This window comes from Corvus hawaiiensis, chromosome 30 (assembly GCF_020740725.1).
Source record: "Corvus hawaiiensis isolate bCorHaw1 chromosome 30, bCorHaw1.pri.cur, whole genome shotgun sequence".
Lineage (NCBI taxonomy): Eukaryota > Metazoa > Chordata > Aves > Passeriformes > Corvidae > Corvus > Corvus hawaiiensis.
In genome coordinates, this window is record NC_063242.1 from 20,888,126 (window position 1) to 20,913,590 (window position 25,465).

The following is a 25,465-nucleotide window of genomic DNA, read 5'->3' on the forward strand; positions in this document are numbered from 1 at the left end:
ACTCTGTTCCTTGCATATTTGATCTCTCATGGAGAAAAGAATAAATGATCTGCTGTGTTCTGAGCTAAATATGCTCTTGTCCTAAGTATCAGCTCAGGTGTCTCCACATCAACTTCTCAACAAGAGTTAAATGGGAGGATTTGTCAAACAGAAACACAGTCTGTCACATATGAAGTTTTAACTGCTATCCCACATACAAATAATTGAAAATAGGCTTAAATATCTTGAGGACTAGAAATAAAAACTATGTTGTGCACTTTTCTGTTAAAAGGGGTTAATTATAAGTGCTGCTTGTGGAAGGGTTTGGTTATTTTATAAGGTTTCACCAGTTTTCTTCTTGCATGTATTTAGAAAGTTTTATTATGATATTTTCCTAGCTTGCTGGAATGGGTGAAGAGATCAAAGGAGGACAGTATATAGAAGCCTTGTGTCCCGAAGTGAAATTATGATTCAGTTATTAGCTCTGCTACTCAGAACCATACATGAACTAATGCAGCATCTATCCACTTTGCCTTATCTATTGTGACAAGCCTCCAGGAGGCTGATCCACATGAAATTCATTTCACATCTCATTCACTGAGTGCCTGGGATTTGAAATACCTTTCTGCTCTTCTAGGTTTCAATAAGCTAAACTGCACAGAGTCATTGCCAGCAAAAAGTAAAAAAGTAAACGTCTCCGTAGAGATGGTGCTTTCAAATTTCCTGTGATGACACTGGAGATGCTCTGACATAAATTTCAGGAGTTGTGCACATGTGTACCTAGGACTTAGAGAATAATCATACTTTTCAGACCAATGGAAATATGTTTTCTTATATTAGAGTTAATATTGAATTTCATATCACATTAAGTAAGAAGTATAAAAGATTATATTTAATCTCTGATGTATGACAATGAAAGCTTCTCTTTTCCCATAATATCAACTAAGAAAATGCTCATGCTTCCCTTTAAGAAAGTTGAACTATTAGGTATTTGGCAGTTTGTACTCAGTTTCTGTAGAAATTTTGCTGACGAAAGCAGGGCAAACAAAAGCCCACTGTTTGTCGAGAACATTGCTTTTCATATTTCTAAGCAAAAATCTTGGAGAGGAACAATATTGCTAGAAATATTATAGGAATCTCCTTCAATACAGAGAAGCATCATCAACAAAAACAATTCCCCTTCTCTTCTTGTTGCTCCTCAAAATTGTACCAAAACTGTCACTGCTGGGACACACAGACCAACATCTCCAGCAGCTTATAGGCCAAAAGGAAACAGGGAAATAATGGTGTTTCTTGATGCCTAAAATAGTGATTATCAGAGATCAAAGTGTGAGCTACTGTATTTTTTATGCAGGAATACTAAATCCTTGTATCAGTTAGGACAAGACTTAGTCCTAGGGACCTCACCTACGAAAGGATATGCACCCAGAAAAAGACTGAGATGGACATTAGTTGCCTTTATGCAAGAAGCCAATGTATTTTTCATATTGCCTGTGTGTTTTCTCCACCAGAACTGTCTTCAGGAGTGGGGGCAGAGCCCAGGTCACCCCATACTGGGGCTCACATTACAAGACTAAAGAATCAGATTTACGCTTGGCTTTTCTAGCTCAATGAATCTTTCCAAATAAATTCACTTATTGGGTCCAGTTATCTTATCAGAAACAAACACTGAAAATGCAAAAGGGATTACTGACTGTAGCCTACCATGCCAAGAGCACTAGCAAAAGCTCAGTGTTTTCACATGAGGGACCTACATGATCCAGCTGAGTTACATGGGATAAGGAAGGGAATTTAATACAGCTGGATCCTGAGATTATTAAAGGATTGCTGTGGCAATCAATATGGAGAAGAGGACGGATTTGATTCTCTGTTACCAGGTTTTCCTTTTACAACCTCAGCCTGAGTATTTGTTCATGGGATGACAAGAGGAGGTTTCATGGTTCAATGTGTAACTGCAGCCTATGAAGAGGACACCCACACACAAAAATGTGTGCAGCCAACCCCTGAACTGTGAATACTTCTCATACAAACTCTTCTGAGGTGATGCCCTCCTTTTTCCCTTGTCTTCTGGGCAAAGGAAAGCCCCTGCAGGGGCTGGCTTGTGAGTACATGTGCAGCAAAGGGGAGAGGCATCTCTTCAGGGAGAGCTGAGTCTGCTCTGTGGTCCTCACTTGGGTCTGTCCCCTGAAATTATCCTGGGTGCTCAAATGCTACCTGAGGAGAGGTGTAGATGGAAATCATGACTAGAGCCCTTCTTCCCCTAGTAAACCAGACCACAAGTAATCCTTAAGACACCATGCCAGTACAATAAGCAAAATCCTTTCAGTGAAGTAATTTCCTTCAGCTGGATAATCAGTGCTCAGACTAAACCTGAAGATAAAAGTACCACAGCTGGAGAAATGTGAATTCACTGATGAGGTATTCTATAATTCTGAATGTTTTCTAAATTCTCATTAAACAAAATTTGGAACCAATTTTTTCCTTAATTCTTCCTTTATTTCAATACCAATTATTAATTAATTCCTCCTAGGCAACTCTTACATGAAATATGCTCTAATATAAATAATTTTAGCATTCACAAGATCTCTAATAATGTGTTCTGATTTTTAATACAAATTATCAAAATAATATTAATAAAATGAAGCAGAAAATACCAATTTACAACTTCTGTCTAAATTGACATGTACACTTGAGTTCTTGGCAGATTTTTCTCATTTGGTCATGTGAAATTTCTTCACTAGCTCCTAAATTACAAAACATGCAACACTAGGGAATCTACAAATAAAGAAAGGAATTTAACAAAACCATGGGATCCTCTCTGGATAATGGCCACCCCACAAGCATCATTTTCTTCTTAAAGCAGCTTTGCATTTCTCAGTCTCTGATGTTTGTTCACCCACACACATTCTGTGTGATTTTATAAATTAGTGGTAGGTTTGACAACACTCTTTCTTTTAGGCACTTGTACCAAGAGATTATACCCTACATCCCTCTATCTTGCAGTAACTTTGAAGTGTTTCTTATAGTTGCTGTCATGCATACACAGGGTAATATGCAAATCATTACATACAACATTTTTTTCTTTGATGCTGAGCTTATGAACTACTTTAAATATTGGTTTCCCATGTAATAAAACACAAGCCTTGTTTCCAGTGCAGTCAATTTTCTTCATGAAATGGAATTGAATCAGCATGAGAGTACACCGTAATCTTTCAAAAAGCTACAGTTAGTGGATATAACTTGGTTTCGAGCTGTTTCCTGACAAAGTACGCATCATCTAAGCAGTTGCAAGCAATTAACAGTTAAGAAAATTATTATTGTTAAAAGTTCTATGTTGCTATTGAATTTTTTGATGCATATACAACATAGATATGATTCTTAAAAACACTGCTCTGAAATACTGTGACATTTCCTTCAGTATGGGACACAAATAATACTCCCTTGTAAGACTTTGAATTGGGGAATATCCAGTAACTGGTTCTTCAACTGTCAGTATAAATCATATAAAAACATATGCCAATACTGCTTTAAACACCTTGCTAAGAAGGTGTGCTGTATCACTTTGCTATAAATTTGGATTCTACATAGATTTTTCTGCAAGCCAGATAAGCGTGGCCATTTCTCTATATATGGCATATTTACCTTCTGAGATTGTGCTCTGCACCAGATTAGTGGGGTCCTGTTTTGACAAAGATATGCAATATTAGAGAGCACTGTTTATGGTATAAGCAGGTATAGTTTACACTATCCTGAGCTTTTCAGTTCCATGATTTTGTGCTTGTGATTTTCTTATGAAAAACCTGTCAAATAAGCCACATCAATTCTTAGGTTTATTTTCATCTGATAGTTTTGCATTTTAGCATTTTGGGGGGGGTGTGTGTGTTATCTGTTAAATTGTAAATTTTTTGATGAAATATAAGGAACTTAAAACAATGTCATATTTATTTGGAAATACACTGCATAGGAATAAAAAGGAAAAAAATAGTAGTCATACATCTGTAAGTTCAATATGCCATGCATCAGAGGTTATGCCAACCATGACCTCTGATTCACAGTTTCGTAAAAGCATGAACTTTTCCCTTCATGGAGGAGGGAAAGATACGGAGTTTTCTCCTCCATCTTGTTCAAAGTATGTTACCTGTCAAAACAGGAAATAATGTTTATCCCTACTTTTCACCTAGGATAAACTGTTTTATTTAAGCCCTGAATAAAAAGAATACTTATTAAAAATGGAGAATTCATTCTTCTAAATCATAAAATTCATGGTGAAACAGCACCTGCCTGGACTGACAGATTTCTTCTAATGCCATACCTGCAGTGCAGGCACACCTTTTAAGTCTGTCAATTTGACCAGAATACACAGTGGAGAAGGAGAGAGCATGTTAGGAGAGAGAAAGATGGAGAACATGTTCGGAATCCGTAACAGTCTATTGCCTCAACCTATTGTAAAGAGCTCGTTAGGGGACTAAAATATAAATCTGTGTACATGCAAAAAAAGCTGTGGCTACATCAGGCACACAAAGGCAAGTTAAGCTAAGAGATGAGGTCATCCCAAGCACAAATACAGTCTGGGCAGCAAATTGATAGAGACCAACCCTGAAGAGAAGCATTTGAGCTGTTGGTTGATGAGAAGCTCAAAATGACCCAGCCATGTGTGTTTGTAGCCCAGAAAGCCAACTATGTCCTGGGCTACATCAAGAGAAGTGTGGCCAGCGGGCTCAGGGAGGTGATTTTCCTCCTCTACTCTGCTGTTATGAGTCCACAACTGGAGTTCTGCATCCAGCTCTGGGACCTCCAGCTCAAGATCATGGACCTGTTGGAGTGAGTCCAGAGGAAGCCATGGAGATGATCACAGAGCTGGAGAACCTCTCCTATAAAGACAGGCTGAGTTAGGGCTGTTCAGCTTGGAGAAGGCTCCAAGGAGATCTTAGAGCAGCCTTTCTGTACCTAGAGGGGGCCTGCCAGAGAGCTGGAGAGGCACTTTTTGCCATGGCATGTAGTGACAGAACAAGAGGGGCTGGCTTTAAACTGCAAAGGGTAGGTTTAGATTAGACATTAGGAAGAGATTCTTCACTATGAGGGTGGTCAGATTCCGAAAAAAGTGCCCCAGAAAGGTGGAAACATTCAGGATGGGGTTGGATAGGGCTCTGAGCAACCTGATTTAGTTGAAGATGTCCCTGCTTATTGAAGAGGGGTTGGACAAAGTGATCTTTAAAAGTCTTTTCTGAGTACTCCTATGATTCTATGATTTTGTCCCTCACTATCAAGTATAGGTAAGGAATTTTCTGACGATGCACTTGAGAGTTCAAAACATGTCACTGAGGCTGGCAAAGGAGCATCCTGCACCAACACAAGGTGAAATGCATGATGAAACAGCACCTGCCTGCGCTGCCAGATTTCATCTAATGCCATACCTGCAGTGCAGGCACACCTTTTAAGTCTGTCAATTTGACCAGAATACACAGTGTAGAAGGAAACTCCCCACTGGGGGACATGTTTGGAATCAATAACAGACCTGCCTCAATCTATTGTAAAGAGCTTGTTAGGGGACTAAAAGGATGATTAAAGCTAGGGACCACCTTTTGTGTGGAGTGCCACACATGGTGACCAGGCTGCCATTCTTAGGGCCTTGCTTTGTACTCTGCAACCCACTGTGTTTACTGACACAGCTGTAGCTGCCACTGGCCAGCTGAACACTGCGGTTCCCCTCCCTCATTGTGGCAGCACACCGCTCTCAGCATGGGCCCCGTGCACTGACCTGATTCTCACATGGAGACTTGAAAGCAGGTAAAGCAAGACATAAGACTCATATTAGCAGAAGGAGACAGCATGATCCAAATTATTGTAATACTTTAACACGTGCTGTCATCCCTAGTCTAAACAGCAAAGACAAAAAGGCAGACAGTCCTGAACCAAAACGTATGTTCCCTGCTGTATTAGAGCTGCAGCAGAGATGTGGATGTGTTTGTCTTCAACTTAACAATACCCCAGAGGACAGTTTTGTATTCAACACTACAAAGTATCAGCATAACCAATGCTTTTCCCCTTTAGCATTATGGAGTTCCTTCGAAGTCTGCCCTGGTTCACAGATTTCCATTGTGGTCAGCTGTTCAGAGTCAGTGCCTTGAAAAAACAGGTCCCAAAATTATTAATAGTCTTATTTATTATTTAATATTTATTATTGATAGTGCTTTTATTCCTTTTTTTTGCAGATTTGAATATACTCAAGGAATAGTTTGGCCAGGGAAGTTTAATTAGCTAAGACCACAAATTAACTGTTCAGATTAAATTGCTTGTATGTATCTAGCACTGTGCTAATTATTTATTGAGTAATTATTATTGAATTTCTGAGATAAAAGCATTTAGACTAAAAGCACTATCATCATTCAAATGCATATTTATGTATTTTAAACCCCAAACCTCCAACTATGCTGAGAGAATGTTTAAAGTCACAGTAAGACTCAAAACAAAGGAAATAAATAAAACATTAAGATTGAATATGCAGTCATGAGATTGTGAGCTTCTTGCAGCTAAGGCTTTCCTCCTTATAAAGTATCTACTAAAGTGTCTAGCAGACAGTGGGTATTACTCAACATAATTATTATCCTCTTAATGTAAAACTTTCACATCACATTTTTTGTGGGTTTGTTTCTTACATTTCTTACCGATTACACTTTTGCAAAGATGTCTGTCAGGCCCTGAGGACTTTAAGGGAGCCCAGGAGCAATTCAAGCTTTTAAATATTTTGGGAGGTCTTGGTGCAAAGCCACTGAAATACATGGACAGAAAATGCCAAACAAGGTTTTATTTTGATCTATAGAACTTATGGCACAAACATCACTGGCCTTTGCTCATATGATAATACTTCTTGGAATTTCCTTACGGCACTTCACATTTTCTGAACCCTTGCTCAATATGCCTTGAGGATTCTCTGTATTTTTTTTTCCTCACTCCTACAAAAATATGAAAAGTTTTCATCTGACAGATTAGTGCTCTGCTGGTCTTCTCTACCCTTTTCAAAAATGTGACTGTATAAGGACTAAGTATTTGGGAATCTATCTCCCAAAGAATTATGGACAAGTTAGGCACTTAGCTATTTTGATAATCTTGGCCCAAACCATGGTGATTTCCAAGGTGTTGCTGCATGCTGACTTAAAGGCTGAGGAGAAACCTGTTTCAGTATGAGGGGAAATTCTCAAAGACAAAACACAACTCAGGAAATTCCCAAGACATTGTGAACTATGAGGATTTTTTTTCTTGGTGTATAACTCTCCACATTCATAGCTGCAGAACCTTCTGAGTTGAGCTGGCCTTGAGCTTCAGCAGATGTCTCTGTCTTTCTGATCTTTCTTGATCACCTCTCATTTAATGCAATCTTCTCTTTGTGCTCAGGACTCCAACTGGGTGACACAAATCCATATATTCAGTTACATATTTCAGTATACCTAAAAAAGGTCATGTCATTGATATTAGATTGGAAAGAAGCAATTTGCTTAATAAGCAATGCAGACAGTCAAGACTGCAATCGTTGCACTAGGCTTCATCCCGTGTCTCAGGCTCCTCTGTGGAAATGGCTGGAGACTGTCATCCCTTTAAATACTTGACTCCAATTTCACCTACATATCCATACATTTCATCATCTCAAGTGTGAGCCTTGAAAGAGCTGGAAGCCAACTGGGTGCAAATCACACTGATGCTAAAGAGAAAGAAAAATCTCATTCACTGCCTTCACAGTAAGGTACAGGAAGAAAAACAAACAAAAAAAGTAAAAAATTTGCCATAGCTGTACAGTTTTTTAAAAAAACCTCCAGTGGCTATTCATTCTTCTTTATAGATTTTCAAACTGAGGACACTTGCAATCAGCGTTGACACCATGTTCAAGGAACCTTTAAAGGCCATAGGAAAAGAAGAGGCTGGGCTACAGATAATCTTGAACAGTCACTCATGTTAGTAACCTTTCCTTCACAGAAAGAAAGACAAGTGCAAGCAATATTGTGCTCCTTGCAAACTCAAATGCTTTCCCCTAAAAGCAGCAGTGACAGGTGAAGGTATGCAAAAGGCAACTGTAAAAAAGAAAGCAAGACTCAGTTTTGTGTAGATCATAGCTACATTTTAGATTTCTGGAAACATGAATTTTGACAAAACATCTTGGCCAAGACAGTTAGAATTATATTCTAAATTTCATTAAATGAATATCTACTAGTGAACACATGGAGAAGACACAAGAGTGCATTGGGAATTACTCCCAATGCGTTCACCAAAGTTATTTCATGAGAGTCCAGAACACCCCATTGACAAAATTAGGTCAGTGAGCATCCGTTTCCCCTGTAAGAAATTTCTGACCTGAACCAATTTATGTTGTAGTAGTCATGACTTTAGTATCTGGTCTTTCAGGCCATGCAGAGGAAAATTGGTGGACAGATTATACCACCAAATAGGAAATCCTGCTGAAAACCTGAAAAAGGAAAAACTTAACTCCTTTTCTGCTCAAAGAACTTGCACACATGTCGCCTTAAAGAATTTAGATTTTCTTTTGAAAATGGGGATCCTGCAGCGAAATCCCTATGTCATGTGTGAACATGCCAATGTGACAAAAATATCAGTGACTTTACAAGAGTGCAGAAATATGGAACATGCTGCATTACTAGCTCAAGCAGTTTCTAGAACAATCAAGCATTACGCATGATTTGTGGTGAAAGCATGAAAATTGCCAAAAAATAATGTCATTTTGACCTCCAGTCACTCTTATTATTCAGAAAAGCTTAGCATGATGATAAACACTCAAACTAAGAACTGCTGCACACAGTGTCTGTCTTAATCTGTTGATAATCTTGGTTTACATTTCAGATCTTCCCTGGTTTAGCAGCTTCTGTCAAGATGTAAATAAAGCAGATTACGTGCGATTCCTTCTACCAGTCATGGAGAAGTCTCTTGTTCACTGACTAGCTGGCAGGTTTTCACAACAAGTCTGTTCAGTCACTGGAATTTGTGCCTGTTGCCTAAGTGACCAGTAATCCACTTGAAGAATAAAAAAGTTACTGAGGTGCCAAGGGACAGTGTCTAGGAATGAGAAATATTTGACAGTGGAAAAATATGTGGTTTTAGTGACGTTTGGCTCATTTTTCCAGGGAGAGCTGAAATTGCAGAAGGCAGACTGAGATCACTAAAACTCTTTTGCACATGGATTAACTTGTAATTCACTTACTCATGCATGTGGGAATACAGCTTCTCAGACCAACTTCCTTCAGCAATAATGCGGTTCATGCTTCTGCTCTTGTGTTTTAATAAAAGTCATGAGATTAAAAATCCTCCCTAGTGACTGCCATCCAGAGCCTAAATGTAAGAAAATGGATCATATATGGTACCTAGAAAACAGCAACTGCATTTTTGTAAAAAAAAAATAAGAGATCAGTTGTAATGTGACATGGGTTCTCATGGGATATACTAATCCTGCTCAGAAGAATTAGCTCACTTGGCTCAAGTGGTCCTTCGGGACTTACAAATAATGCACGTTCAAGTGATGCATATTTGCATGGTATCAAGAACAGTGTCATTAATGCTTTAAGGTGCCCCATAATGTAAACTCTAGTTATGGAGAAAATTCTAATCACATTAACATAGCCTTATACTAAAGCAGTAAATGCTTTACAGGAGAAGCAGTAAACTTCATTTTGTTTAGTGTTTATACACATTCTGGTCCTGGACCATAAGAGTAAATATGGGCATTGCAGTTAGATAAACAAGTCATGAGATACAGAGGTTACAGCAAATCCCTGCTCATCAAGGTGCTTAGGCTTTGTTCTCTCTGCCCTGACTAACCAAATTAATCATCTTAATTATTCAGGTCTTTGCCCTCATACTTTTAAGGCAGCGTCATCCCCATGTCTCAGTGTCTCCACTGCTCCTACTCCTTGAGCAGTTCCTGCCAGGTGAGCAGTCCCATAATTCCCCATAAGAAGAGAAACTAGCATGTGTGAGCCAGAGTGGCAGAGCAGGCCCTGAGAAAGGGAAGAATGCCGTCATCTCTCATTGACCTGCTGCTGCTCTGACAGCTGCAGATCTGAACATTACTATGGGAGGACACGTGAAAAACAGATTGAGGGACACACACACAGAGTGTATTTCATGAGAGACCAGGAAGAACAAGACAGAGGAGATAATCTCATTCTTTAGGGAAGATAAGACAAGCTGTTTGAAACAACGTAGCATTATCTGCTCTAAGTAACGAGTACTAACACACAATTTAACAAGCATTGCTCACTGAAGGAAGCTTAATTACTCTTCAAAATGCATTCAATCCAAAATTTCTCAAGCTGATTGCTTCTGCTGAATGTCAATGTCCTAGTATGTCCTAGCCACTTCAGTGGAAACTATGTAGCAGCCAAATTTTCTTCTGCTCCATAAGTGACATGTCATGAAAAATTATTTAATGAGCTGCTGCATTCTGCATCTGTGTAAATAACTTTCATGTAAACATGCATTGTGGGTGATCAATGTGGCTTCCCCAGTGCTGAGAACAGTCAGCAGTTATGACTGCATGAAGTGCTTCAGGGTGTTGTGGGAAGATGGAGATTTAGAGCGGATTCTGCAGCATTTTCTGTTGATTAAACTTGGCCTGCTACAGACCTGCTCTCCCTATCCTTCAAGATGTCCTTTAATATCTCCTCCTCTCTTCAGTCACCAGAGAGGCTTTGATCCCTGTCCTACCATTCATGACAGCATTGTTCCTGGCATCAGCTGTTCCGGGATCTGCAGCTTCCAAGTAACTCGCACCACAGAGGAGACATCACCAGGTGTAGGAATGGGCAGGGAAGCACAGTAGGGACAAGGTAGAATAGCCAAACCCAGCTAAAGAAATACACAGAAATATCAAGAAAGAGGATTCCAGGAGAGATAGCTGAGGCTGGTGGTACTGCCAGCAAAATGGCTCAGGTATCAGTGTGGAGCCCTGGAGGATGTTTCTGTGAACCTCCTGGGGCACTCAAATGGGAGTATTTGTGTGGTACCTGAAGCAGGTGGCATGGTGTGGGAGGGGGGTGGCACAGAGGAACAGCGTGCACCTGCTACTGAGGGTGGCAAACGGGGCAGAAAGCAACATGGAAGAGAGAAGATATTTCTGGTTCCCTTCTGCCCTGGTTTAGCACGGTCTAATGTATGTTTTGCAATGTTTGCAGTTGTTCCTAAGAAGAATTCTTACCATATGGCTATTTGCCATTTCTTGTTGGCCTTATAGCTGACATATATATTACTTATATATCATATGTACTATCATATTTTGCACAATATATATTTCTATGCTTTTAGGCATGGAAATCTGTCCTCAGATCTTGCTTTGTCATGATATGTAGGAACAGTTTGCCCATGCAAGACTGCATGCAACTTTCACAATGCATGTACTTTTGATGTTGCTGACAGTAAAACATAAGTTAATTCAATTTATTCATGTCCAGTTTCGTCTTCTAAACATACTTGCTCCTCAATACTTGAAAAACAAAACAATGGGGTTCATTTTAAATCATTAAGTCCCAACAGACATTGCAGAAAATTAGTTGTTCATACTTCTGACCACTGGTACTGTATCACTATGTTTACCAATGTTATGCTTATGCATATTGCACCTAATTGTTTGTACCTTCAAGACATCTAAGATGTAGGATTAGCAATACTGCCATGAACTGAGCTGACCCAGATTATGTTTTTTTCTCTTTTTTCTCTCTTGAGAGAAAAAAGTAAAGAATTTTTTCAAAGCAGTGGATGGCTTTCAAGACATTAGCTGTTGAACACATAGATTTTCACTGCAGACAGACATATTACCAATCTTTTCAAAAGGGCCTAATTGGCTTTTGAACTATGATATGACAGCATTAAAAGCCCTGTATTTTAAAGAGGTATTTGCAGCATGAACAGGAGTCTGCTAAAATGAAAACATTTTGGTTTTGCAGAGGTCATTGTCATAACTGCTTTCAGCTGGGACTCATGGATTTTGGGCATTAATCAGCAGTGAAAGCAAGCAAGACATAACAACATGCTACTCCTTTGAGCTGCCTCAGCTAAATCACTGAAATAGAGAAATCTGAGTATGAGACACTTGGAAAATCTTTGCCTACACTTGGGGAGAAAAGCAAGAACCAAAATAGTATCTTGAGTCGTGCTACAGTACCACTGATATTAAGAAGCAAAATTAATCCTGCTTGTGCCTGAAGTTTGCAGTGAGAGCATCTCACGAATGGCTAAGGTGACTGTCAAGATGTGTTCTGAGGTGTGGGCTCTCAAAACTCTACATCCCCCACTTGTCTCCCCGCAAGAAGTATATTTCAGTCCCTAAATTGCTAAAAAGAAAATGCATCTGGGAATCATCAGTACAACAGGCAACATATATGTCAGAAAAAGCAATAGGATGTTGGCTTTGGAGTCTGACCTCATCTTAATCTTCCCCAGAAAGAAGAAAACAGCCCAACAGATTGTCTTTGCCCAGGGCTATGCTCCCAAGTTCCAGGTGATGCCCACTCAGAAGGGACTTGTCAAGTGATGAAAAACCCCTGTCAGAAGGGAATGGTTAGCAGGCAGTTTGCTCCCCAGGTCTGTCATCTGCCCAGCAAAGTTTGCAGTAATTGCAAAATACATTTCTGAAAGGGTTTCTTCTATTGTGCTTGTCAGAACTCTGACATGTTAAGTAGGACAAAGACCAGGACAAACATGACGTATTACCCTAAAGAAAAATAGCTGTCCGATTTTCCTCCAGCTGGCGACAATCCCAAATCTCAGCAGATGATACACGTACCGCACATCCTCCAGTATCACAAACCCCAATGAGTCTGTCATTCTTGCAGCAATTACAATGTTAGGTTAAGCTGAAAGAAGGAATCTAGGACTGTGAGGCACGAACAAATGACAGACTGAAGAAAGTTGGAGTTGGATAACATGCCAAGCACTCAGTTCAAAATCAAAACAAAATTCATTTCTATGTCTTCATCACTTGTGACAACAGCCTCGCTACAGCTCTACTCACTGGCTGAAAACCCGCTGCTGCCACCCGGTGTTACTCTGCCAGCATCAGCCTGCATTTACTGGGAGCAAGGACTGGACTTGACCTGCAACACTAGGAGTCCCAAGGCAGGTGTTTACGGCTTCTGGCAGGAGAGAATAGAAGAAAAGGCAATGTATGTACATATTTGTGTGTGTACATATTGATCCCAGCTATCTAAGGCATCGTGCTGGCATGATCTTAAAATAAAAAAATGTGGGAAATAACTATTGTTGTTCAGTTATTCTCTGTAAGAAGCAATCAGTAGATAGACTGTTTTATTTGATTTGGAATCACATGCAAGTATATTAAATCCCCAGGAAATGAGTCAGGAGCAGGTGACTAGCAATATCATACCCCTTTTCATTTAAGTAATCCACTTTCTTTCAAGTTTCATTTCATGAATTTTCTTCAGTGGTGCTGCTTTGCTAAGCAAAACCTAATGCATTTGTTACAGCCCAGGGAATGAGCTGCAGGTTGAAAGGTAGATTGAGAAGAAAAGCATACATTCATTGTGATTTTCCAGGTGATCAGTAATATTCAGCAGTCTAACTTGCCTTGCACTCCAAATTGATTGTTTTACCCAAGATAATTAAAACCTACATTCTCTGAGTGCAGCAGCTGCTTGTGAATGTCAATGTTTTGGCCAGAAGCCTTTTCTCAAGACGATTCACAATGCAGTATTGTTAATATGCTGTCCTGTGGGGAGCATGTTGTGATTGAGAGACTTCTGCTCATCCGACCATACTCATTATATTCAGTTTTGCACTGAGTTATTCTTCTGTGACAGGTAGGGTTTCATTTTGTTCAGAGGAAATCGAGCTAAACATTGTTTTGTATCACATCCTCTTGAGAAGGAGCAGTGCAGGAATGCAAAAGTAGGGAGGAGAAATTTAGCTCTGTAGGGTTACTGGGTTTTTCTTGCATGAAATAATAGAGCTGTTTGATTGCTAGAACATAACTCAGGTTCCAACAGAAACCTCCATCATCCTTAGGAATGACACAGTATGTAGATTGGGAGAAAAAAAATTAAAAACTGATAGCAAAATAATTTATACTGTGTAAAATACCTCTATCCCTGGACTTTCCGAGCCTGTCATGAAATTTGCCAAAACCACAGCCAAAAAAGTAAAAACAGCTTGGGTGAAATTCCTCCAGCTGGCTAAAGCAAGCTGTTGCCTACTAGCTCTTGCATCACAGCTGGTGAGTCTGCTTCCCTTGCACTGACCCCAGTGACTGGTCCCTCCTCTGCTGAGTCAATTCAGCCCACTGGAATGGCAAAAATCCACTCACTGCTCTATTATGTTGTCTTTAGCCAGATGCACTGGCTCACAGCAGGGCTAGATAAGCCTTGCAGATGGCAGAAAGAAAACAAGGGGAGTGGGAAGACTGGAGGCAAGGATCAAGTACCCCTGCTACAGAAATCCAGTCATGCAACTCGTCATTATCAGTGCTTTGCTAACAAACAGCCTTATTAATTGTTAGGTAGAATTTTTGAGACTTCATCTCTAATAAAGATGTCTTTATTAAACAGCAACAAGACCTTTATTCTGGGGAGAAAGTTACAGAAGAGTAGGCTGTCAACACAAAATTATATTTGGCTCTGGAATCTGAGCAGAGATTGACAGCCCCACCAAAGAAATGGGGACATCTTCACTGATGTTGGTGTGATTGGAGGTGATTATCAGCTCTCACAGGAGGGAGTGTTTTTAATTTTTCAGGAGGTATTTTGACCTTGCCAGCTAAGAAATAACTCAAGGAAGACACCTGCTTATGAAGGCTTACATAAGCATATCCACCCTTCCAGCTCCTGTATGGTAACCAGGCATCTCCAGCTGCACATCCTTCTCCTGTTTTGACAGGAAGAAAAGGATAACCAGCCCTTGGTGAACACTGATTTGATATTTTTTTAAGCTATTGTCTAGTGAATTTAAATCTTCATCTTGAGACACAGAATCATAGAATGTCTCATACTTGACAGACACCCGGACTCATTTTCTCCAACCCTCTTCTCTCAGCAGAGCTAATATGAATCCTAAGTTCCTCGGATAGTATTAGGTATGATGGAGCAAAACAAGGAATAGGACCTAGGAAAAGAGATATTGACACAGAAAGGTGCCAATACCTTGTAAAGCTAGCATCCAGGTCACCAGAGTGCTGTCTAAGCAACATCTGGACAAGGATGCCAAAGAGGACCCCAGGTTATTCAAGAACTCCCCTATGTGTCCTACTAGCCTAACAGAAGGGAGAGTTTCAACAGTGACTGAGAAGGAAGGTGACCTTTCTCCTTCTTCATCTCATATTGTACCCAACCCTGACACTGAGTCCTGTGTCCAGTTTTGGGCCCCTCACTATAAGAAAGACATTGAGGTGCTGGAGCACATCCAGAGAAGGGCAAAGGAGCTGGTGAAAGGTCTAGAGTGCAAGTCCTGTGAGGAGCAGCTGAGGGAGCTGGGGTTGTTTAGCCTGGAGAAAAGGAGGCTCAGGGGTGACCTTATCACTCTCTACAGCTCCCTGAAAGGAGGGTGTAGCCAGCTGGGGGTCGGCCTCTTCTCCCAGGCAACCAGTGACAGGACATAGCTTCAAGCTGCATCAGGGGAGGTTTGGATTAGACATCAGGAGGAATTTATTAATGGAAAGCATTTGTGCTACATTGGAAACAGCGAGGTGGTGGAGTCACCAAACCAGGAGGTGTTCAGGAAACAACTGGATGTGACACAGTTTAGTTTAGTTGATATGATGGTGCTTGGTCAAAGGTTGGATTCAATGATCTTGGAGGTCTGTTCCAACCTTAATGATTCTGTGATCAAATCCGTTAATGGAATTCAAACAATGGCCTGTAGTAGGTAAATCAGAGATCCCATATACCCAGACAGCTCCTACGAAAAAATGGCTGAGGGTCAATGTTCCTGTTAAGCTTTCAGTGACAGGCAAGTCAAATCTCCCTTTGTACTTCTCCTTCCTCTCAAAACTCTGAAAAGTTAATGTTTGAATTGAGGCTCCAGTATTTCTGTAGAGAAGGGAGCTTCAAAGCAACATGAATACAGCATGCAGGCAAGTCAATAAACACGCATGATAGAAAGTGAAAGCACTGACAACACAGAGGAGGGAGAAGAACAATAAGAAAAGACACTTTTAAGTAAAAATACAGTAAAATATGGGTCAATTTTAATGTAAAAGTGATTGGAATTATGTTGGAATGCTATTCATAAATATCAAAATGTTTTACAAAGTACTGTTTATTATCAGTTCCATCTTTTGTTTTACAGGGGAGAAAACTGAAACCTAGATCTCTCTATCCTTCCTGGTGCCCCAATGACTAGGGCTAATAGAGTGTGAATTCTGAAATCTGAGCACTTGAAAGTCTGAAGGCAATCTCTTAGAAAACTCCCTTACTTCAACCAGTTCTGCAAGAGTAGAACCTGGAGTTAACAAGCTGCAGTTCTGTTTCCCTGTCTCATGTCCCAGCCTTCATTCATTTTGCAAGCCCTTAGGTAATACTGTTTCAATAGAAGCTTTGGCTCTTCTGAAATAAGGTGAAAAGCTGCTTCTTCATGGCAAGTTAGCTCTATCAGAGAAGAAAAAATCAACAGCTTATTTAAGCTTTCATTATTTAATTCAAATTAACTGTGGCTATTTAATTACAGTTATGACTGAGCTTCTATTGCATTCCAGTGGTATCTCTGTGAAGATATAGCAAATTGATTAGCAATGAAGGAGCAAACAATGTTAGCAGAGTCTGAGCACAAGCAGTAACCCCTCCTTAAATGCCCATTAACTATTGCTTCATTGATAATAAATTATGATAGACCATGTAAGAAGTACCTGAATATTAAATGATCTTACAAGGGATGCACAGGTAAGAAGCACAAAATTAATGCATACTAACAGGACACAAAGCCTTTGCAATGAAAGAATGATTCATAGAACAGTATGATTTTTTTTTTTTTTTTGCATTATCTTCATGATCCATCAAAAGAAATAAAAATGCAACAGGAAAAATTATGACATCCTCTGCTAAGCATGGCCATGTCAGACGTGATCAACAATAATTGAAGGAGACTACTGCTTTTCTCACCAAAAGGAGAGAATGTATCCATTTGACAAACTCCATATTAAGCTGAGGAGAGGAAACCCCTTGGACTAAAAGTCATAATCTAATAGATCACTTCATTTACCTTACAGCAGAAATAACAACCAGAACAGGACCCCAAACTGGCTGGTCAGTGAGTATTAAACATCTCTTCTGATTATCCAGTGTTCTTCAGAATTCTGAGACGGCACAAATATCCATGTAACGTTTCGATACACCAGTAGAGGCCACCACACACTTCACAAAACTACCAGACCGCCTGGTCAATCAGTTTGCTCTCACCAAGTCGGATGAGAGGTGCGGGCTGGATCCCACCAGGGCCAGGCTGCTGCTCTCATATTCCAGCCTGCTTCTTCAGAGGCTAATTTATTCTCAAGTACTTTTTCCCTAGTTTATCTCCTTTCTCCTCCAACCCAGAATTCAATCCCATACCAGTTCATGTTCATCCTCAGGATCCCATCTTTGCGATATGTTCTGTTCCAAATATGCCACTGAGATTAGCTCAGTTGCTTAGAGCACGGTGTTAATAATGCCAAGGTTGTGGGTGTGATGCACATATGGGCCACTCACTTAAGAGCTGGACTCAGTGATCCTTGTGGGTCCCTTCCAACTTAGAATATTCTGTGATTCTGTGAAATTCAGTGAACAGTTTCAGCTGACAAAGCCACCGTGGATGCAATATGGCAAGGCTTATCTGTATGGAATACCAGAGTTCAGTGAGAAAGATGGCAATGCTTGCTCTTCAGGCAGTGATTTACAACAAAAACTCACTGCCACAGCTATGGCTCATCGTCTGCCTCACCCACCCTCTAGACACTAGCTGAAGTTTTTAAAGTTCAGTGATAGAAAATATTTTCTATTTATGCTCATACACAACCTCCTAAGAGATATTAACAGTGTTTCTTCATACCCAAGTTTTCCAAATATACACACAGGCTATAAGTCATATTTGCACTCTGTTCATCAATGCATACCAAGGATTATTTTCATTCTTACTTACATTACAGAGATACTTTTGCAACTCTAGAAAGACTCTCTTTTCAAGGCTTATACTGGTGCTAAATAAAGAAGCATTAAAGGAAGGGAAATGGCATTTTCAGGACAAATATGACTGAGATATTTTAAATTTTCACTCTCTGTTGAAATTTGTACATCGAACTGCACTAAAGCAGCCAGTTAAATCCACAAAAAGGAAGGATTTTTTCTGCTGTCTCTAAGGTCCATCCTACTGGGCCATTTTCTAAATACAAGGCATACTTGGGATTTCTTACTGACAAATATTGTACTGCTAACACATTCAGATGTTTCTGCTGGATGTAAAATGCAAAAATACAAATGTGTCCAAAAGTCCAACAGACAGTGAGGCAGGGCCCTTGATTCATTAATAGATGCTGTCAGGACCCCAGTAACTCGGAAAGATTTTCTGTAATCTAGTAAAATGCTCTTTCAAGAGGAAAGTGTAAGTGTCTTGTTATTTGAAGTACACAACACATTTAAAGTTGTGCAAGCAGGGTTACACAGAAGAAAGTATGTCTGTGGTACTGAAATGCCAGACAGGTGAAGAACTGAGTGGGGGACGGATTAACAATGAGTAATAAAGATGGCAGACAGTTCATCCACGCTGTTTCTGGATAGAATTATTTAGAAGATGAAGCTAAGACCATTTTATAACGTACATCCCCACAGTGAAACGAGGAAAACACATCTAATATTAGTCTTTCTGAGCCAATGTACAAAACATGAGGAATGTCTTTTCAATAGGCAAAGAGCAGCATTAGGGAGTCTTGTTCAGAATGTCATTTCAGTTATGCTTTGAGAAAAATATAAAACAGGAAGAATAAATTAGAATTTTCAAAGCTTACTTTAACATTTAGAACTCGCTTGGTTTCCATGTAGAATGAATTCCACAAACCCATAGCAGAAGTCTGAATGGCCTGAAATCTCAAAGCAAATATAGAGTGTATGTACCCATAGATGTGGTATTTTTTCACTTGTTCTCTTCGGTAAATATTTTCTGCTCTCAAAAAAGAGAAAGAACTGGGAAACTTCTGCTTCTGAAAACAAATCTTTAAACCATCTGTAACAATTCCTGAGGGTTAGTTCTGCAAAACAGTGATTACTGTGTGTAAAACATCTGTATCTTAATTTCAAGTACAATTACACTTTGCACTTAGTACGAATGCAGATGTAAATGAGTCCACTGATTGTATTCAAGAACCAAAATAACTTGTATAAGTGTAAGGAACTTCTGTGGGTACAGAAAATGGGTATGAACAGATGTAGTGTGTTAAGTCCAATACTCTGCTGTCCTAGAAAACATCATATATTTTTCTTAAAACTAGCAAAAGCTATTTTCAGAACAGTTCTGCTTTTTTTTTCCTAGTCCCTGTTCCTAATGGAAAACAATACCAGACCTCATTTCTCTTACCAGAAGTCAGTTAATTCTAATTTCTGTTCTGAATTCTTTCTCTGGAAACTGTGCCAAAGTTCTCGGCTACCTTAAATAACTTTTCTTTCTTCTCAGAGTTTACTTCTGTGGTGCATGAATAGTGACATCCTGACAATGTCTACGTCTGACGTGGTCCTCTGGCAAAACAGGATCTTGTGAAATATGATCTAGATGTTAGATCATGCTCATAGCTCTTTTCTGAACATGTCCCTGTTCTCACACTTCATGTAGGAAACCACTACCGTGTACAGCCTTCCTTGCCAGTGTCTTGCACAACAATATTATGGGTTTTATTATCTTTGCCAGAATAGTGTGTCCAATTCATGTATCTTTTAGCATGTTTACTTCACTCCCTATAGCAGATCCTGATCTCATACCTCTAATTGATAAGGCTCTGAGCTTAGATGTTGCTGCAACAATTAATTGATGTATTCCTAACTGTTATCTCTGATCTCATTCCTTTTATTTAATTCTCAAGTTTTTTTGGCTTTTGTGCACATGATTCTGGTTCCCTCACCCAGTGCTGCTTATGTCTGTACCTCCCTGGTTTGTGTCATCCACATGTGTACTCACTACCAGTGCATTTACCTCTTCCTGCTTTGAGCTTCTAAAATTTAGCTTTAAGGTAGACCTCAAATAACTTCTCTGTGACAGCTTCCCTTTCAGAGTGTCTACCAACATAACTGTGCAAGTTAAAAAGCTGACACACATCTAGTTACCCTGATGGCTGCTCTTATAGAGAAAAGTGTGCCACCACATCAGTATCAGGATGAACTGATCTGGATATTGTCTTGAGGTGACTTTATGCTGTGTATCCCCTATTGCTGCTCTATGTCCAGAAATTAATTTTGTGCCTTTTTTGTGCCTTTAAACTGAGCTTGAGAGGGGGGAGAGGAAAAAACCGAGTGAACTTTTCAAAGCAGCTGTTCAAGGACACAGATACACTCTTCTCTGTGTTCTGCTTCTGCGGCGAGAAGAGTGGAGGAAGCACCATGCTTGCTTTTCGGCCAGCTTTGGCTCCTTTTCTCCGGAGGGAGACCGAGAGTTGAACTTTGTTTTCCTGTGACTTCGGTTTTCCCTTCTTTTCTTCTGGACTGTTTCGACATCAGAACGCGTCGGGAGAATTTTCCACTGAGGCCCTGGAGGTGGGCCCACACCAACCCAGCTCCGAGGAGGAGGAGGAGAGAGACCACACCTACAGAAGGACTCTTAAATCTTCCCAGGCTTCTCTCCACAGCGAGAGGTTTTATTATATAACATTATTACCCTTTTCCTGTGTGTTTGTTAAAGAAATAGTTTTTATCTCTTTCACTTTCCTCCAAGGAAAGTTTCTTTTTTCCCAAACCTGGTGGGGGAGGGTTGGTTGTAACCTGCCTTCCATCAGAGGATATTTTCCTCCAAATTTGTCCAAACTGGCACAGATATCTACTTAAATTAAAAGAAAAATTAAGGGACTTCTACATTGCTGGCAATGGCATCAGTTGGAAAGAATATGTATTCACTCAAACCCTTCTCTCAGCACCCCACTTAGCCTTAAAATTTCAGTGGACTTCACAAAAAACCAAGCAAAAAAAGGTATTTGATACTTTCTATCTTTAATAAAACAACATTATGGAAAAAACCCTGCGCTATTCTAAAATCAAATTCCAGCATATGAGGTGCAGAAGTTCAGGGATTTGAGAAGGAGATAAACACAAATAAACATGCTGTGAATCTCAGCAAAGCCAACTGTATGTGTTTATAAATCATTAGCAAGGTCTACAACACCCCTGGTCCCCTATGGCTTGAGTTTAAAGGCCATTTTAATTCAGCCCCAAAAAACCTAGGAAAATAAGAGGTTATGAAAGAGGCAAAAATATAGTACTAAAAGCATTCTTATGTGTTGCCTGACTATAAAAAATACATCTAATATAAGCACTTCTGCTGGCCTGTCCTGCTGCTGGATCTAGCTGTGAACTATGTCTGTGGAATCACAGGAGCAGAGAAGGAGGCCAGGGAGGTCCAGCAAGCCAGCTGCAATGCCAAATGGTTTTATATCTGGCCTGCTGGAGTCCTCTATTTCTCTGTTCTGAGAAATTCAGTTGATGGGCCCCTGAGTATGAGGGGAATTCCGGGGTTACTCAGGCACAAGTAGACTGTCCCTGTCACAGTCTTGCACCACAGGAACTACATAGAAGACCTCTGATTGCCACCAAGAGCAGAAAGACAGTTCTACTTTGCACCTCTCCCTTCCTTGAAGCTAGTACCATTTCCATATCCAAGCAGAGTGAAATGGCAAATTTTTACATATAGAAATTGGGAACAATTCTGGAAGCATTAATATGCTAGTGTGATAAATATTGTATAAATAATCCCAGAGACATAATTCAAGAATGCACAGAGAATAGAGAGTCACTGCTGGAGACCAGACATAAAAATGGTCCCTCATAACCGCTTGGGATTGATCTGGGCTCGTACGTCAAAGGGCAAATAGAATGGAAGTAGCAATTTCATTACTGTGTCTGTCAAAAGAAGGTATTAATTGATCCAAATTCTTTACTCTCTTTAATGGATTGAGCTGCCAGAGAGAATTAATGTCTCACAAATTTTGGTGAATTATAGGTTAGGATGCTCACAAGCTTGTTAGAAGAAAAATGGTCTCTTTACAATGAAACTGATGGCTAAGGTTAGCTTCTCCAAGTGCTGAAAAGAAATTGTGCTAAATGAACATACTTAAAATATGTATTCAAAACAAAAGAAAACAGAAGGAGCAAATAAAAAAAGTTTTTGGTTATCCTTTGGTTAGAAATCCCTTGCATAAAATCTGAAGAGCAACACCTCTGTAGATTAATATTTAAAGGAAAGGTGCCTTCGGAATGGGCTAGAAGACAAAACTTGCCATTACTCACATGCAGGGAATTCTTATTTTTTTTTACAAAATAAGAAAATTCATATAGAAATAGTATGCCTCCATGGACTAATTAGGCAGAAACTGAAAACAATATTCATAGAGAAAAACAGCACAGACAGATCCTACATGTGGACATAGGACTTGCTTTCTGTGTGTAGTTCAAGGTCTGGGCTTCTGATAACTTTACATCACTCAGTGCTTGAGGACAGGCAGGGATCGTGGCTGATATAGGAATGCATGGATGCAGCGACTGAATCTTTCATAAAGAATGGTATTTTCTCTACCACAGTTATAGCCTGCCTCTGCAACTCTCTCCTTATCAAGGCTTTGTTTGATAGGCTTTCTTCCTCTGTTGTCCCACATTTTGGGTAGCGATGCTGTTTTTCTCTGTTTTGGACAGAGAGAAAGAGAGGAAAAAAAAAAGCCAGAAAGAATGGGAACTGAAATGAGAATAGTCTTTTGATGTGTAGTGTTATTTGTCACTCTTCACCCAAAACAGCAGAGGTCTGGAAAATGTTAACTGTCTGGAAAATATTTTCCCACCTTTTAACAAAAAAATCTTTATGATGCATGTTCTTCCAGCAAGTGGGATTCTAGTATAAAAAAAGGTCATACAGAACTCACATATTTTTATTCAGAAGCCTTGCAGTGAAGTTTCATAGCTAGAGCCAGCCAGCTGCTTTCCTTTACACAACCAACTTCTTATTGGAACTACACTAATCATATGTCATCTTTTCCTCAGTGAAATCCCTGCCCATGGGGAGTAGTAACAGAGGATGTTCATCTGGGATTTCCAAACCACAGAGGAAAATGCAAGCACACTACAATAGGGAAAAAAATGGAAAAGAAGAAAAAATATATCTGAATCCAATTCTTTGGATTTGCAAAAATAAGCAAACATTTCAGCCAATTAATTACCAATTTTTCAGGCTGCAGTCAGTATTTGCACATATTAATTTCAATTAAATGCTATTACCACTTTTGGAAATATCATTAAAGGTGGTGCTGATGCAAAGCCTCTGCTGATCTCTCCATCTGACAGAGGATCCTGGTTTTATAAATATGCACTGGGTTGACAGGTTCTTGCCATCTCCCTGCAGTCTTTCTTAAGGCACAAGGACTTGAGAAGCAGTAGGGTAGGGAAGCAGCATCATGGTTCCCAGGCAAGAAAATCATGCTGTCTCCCTGTGGTCCTGCTGTGCAGACTTCCCAGGATCCATCTCATATCTCCCCACAATGAGGAGGGCTGAGATGATGCAGGTGACCTAGTGATCATTAGTGGTTTGCCTCCTTTGTAACTGGAAGTCGGAAATTTTGGCAGCTCCTGGACAAAAACAGCTTGTTGCTCGGCACAGGAAAAGGCATATAGGCTGCTTTTGAGCTGCTCAAGCATAACTCACAAACTGTCCACTCTGGCCCTAAATTTAGAAGCTCATTGAACTCCTCCTGTTATTTCATGCTGCCTTTACGTGGTGTTAAATAAGGGGAAATTTTAATTAATAACCATTGGCTTGCATGCTGTCAATTTGTTAAAGATGACATAAAGAGATGAATGCTACATCTTGCTTGTAGTGTTCAGAGGGTCAGCTTCAGCCTTTGTCCTGGGGTGATGTTATGAAGCCGCTTTATTCCTTAACCGGCTGCTCGATGCCCAGGGACGCTGCGCCTTTGGGATGGACCCGGGGGCGGGGCCACGGCACCGAGTGCGGGGCAGTTGAACGGCTCAGCCCAGCGGCTCGGGGCTCTGGGGTCTGGGCAGGGCTCGGGAGGGAGCGTGCCAGGAGCGCTGTGCTGCTCTTTGGGTTTCTTTTGTGCTCCGGATAGCTGGGAAAAGGTTCTGTTGGCTGTTCTGTTCTTTTTCCCTTCCCTCCCTTCCCTTGCCTCACTGCCTCCCTTCCCTGCTCGCCGGTCCAGGGAGCCTGCGGGGGCGGCCCCAGCTGGTTTGAGCCCGTGTGTCTGTTCCCTCTCCGGGCATTTGTTGTATTTTGAGTTTTGGGGTTTTTTGCCTGTCCTACCCTGTTTTCTTAGGTGTTAATAAACAGTTTGGTTTTTTTCCCACTTTCACTTGCTGTGACCCACTTGTCTTATTGGTGGAGGAAAAGGGGAGGCCCTTTTCCCTTTGGAGGAGGCACTCACCTGGAGTGTTTCCTCCTGAAGTTTTGTCTTCAAAACCGAAAGAGCCTTTAAAGACAAGCTCAGTTTTGCCCACAGACACTGAAAATCAGTGAATCCAGTCTGGCTGGTCCCTGCCACCACAATCCACGGGCAAACAGGTGGACTCTGACATAATCGGGACCTTTCTCTTCAAAGATTTCAAACTAAAGCAAAATACTTTCAGTCCAAGCAAAAACTGCATCTAGTTCCAAGGAAAGCAAAGGACAACTGGACTGATAGCTCTTTTAGTAGTCTGGTTTAGAAGATGTGCAGTTGCATCATAGACCAGCTAAGCTTTCAAAGAGATTGTTTTTGGTACATCCAAGGAGAAAGGATTGCAATAATCCATATCATAGAAACCCAAAACTTGGATTACAGACGCTTGGTTCCCCTCCAAAGCTGGATTTCCACAGGAATTCCTTTCAGTGATGGTTATAAGGACCCAAGAATGGAGGAAAGCCAGAGTAACTGAATCCAGTGCTATAACCAAAACAAGGGGTGGCAGCAGTCCACCTAGGAGGTTATGCATGTAGCTCTTTCCTCTCATCAAAGTGATGTCCCTTTTTTAAGAAGTTACAACTCTCATTTCTTTGCCTTGAGCCAGGTTCTTTTCATCTCAAATCCCATTTTTCAGTGAATTAGGATATCATTCATGTTTGACTTTTAAGACACAATAAAAGGGCGTTATCTTCTGTGAAACAGTATTACACAGAACCTCACCAAAGCTAAGAAAAGTGGCATTGAGCAGATGTTTTCCAGGTGAGCTACTAGGGAAGGAGGTAGAGGAAGTCCCTAATAAACAGTCTCAGACTTTTCAGAGAGGAATGGAAAAAAGGTATTTTGAGTGGGATGAAATCTCCCCACTCTCTCAGATTT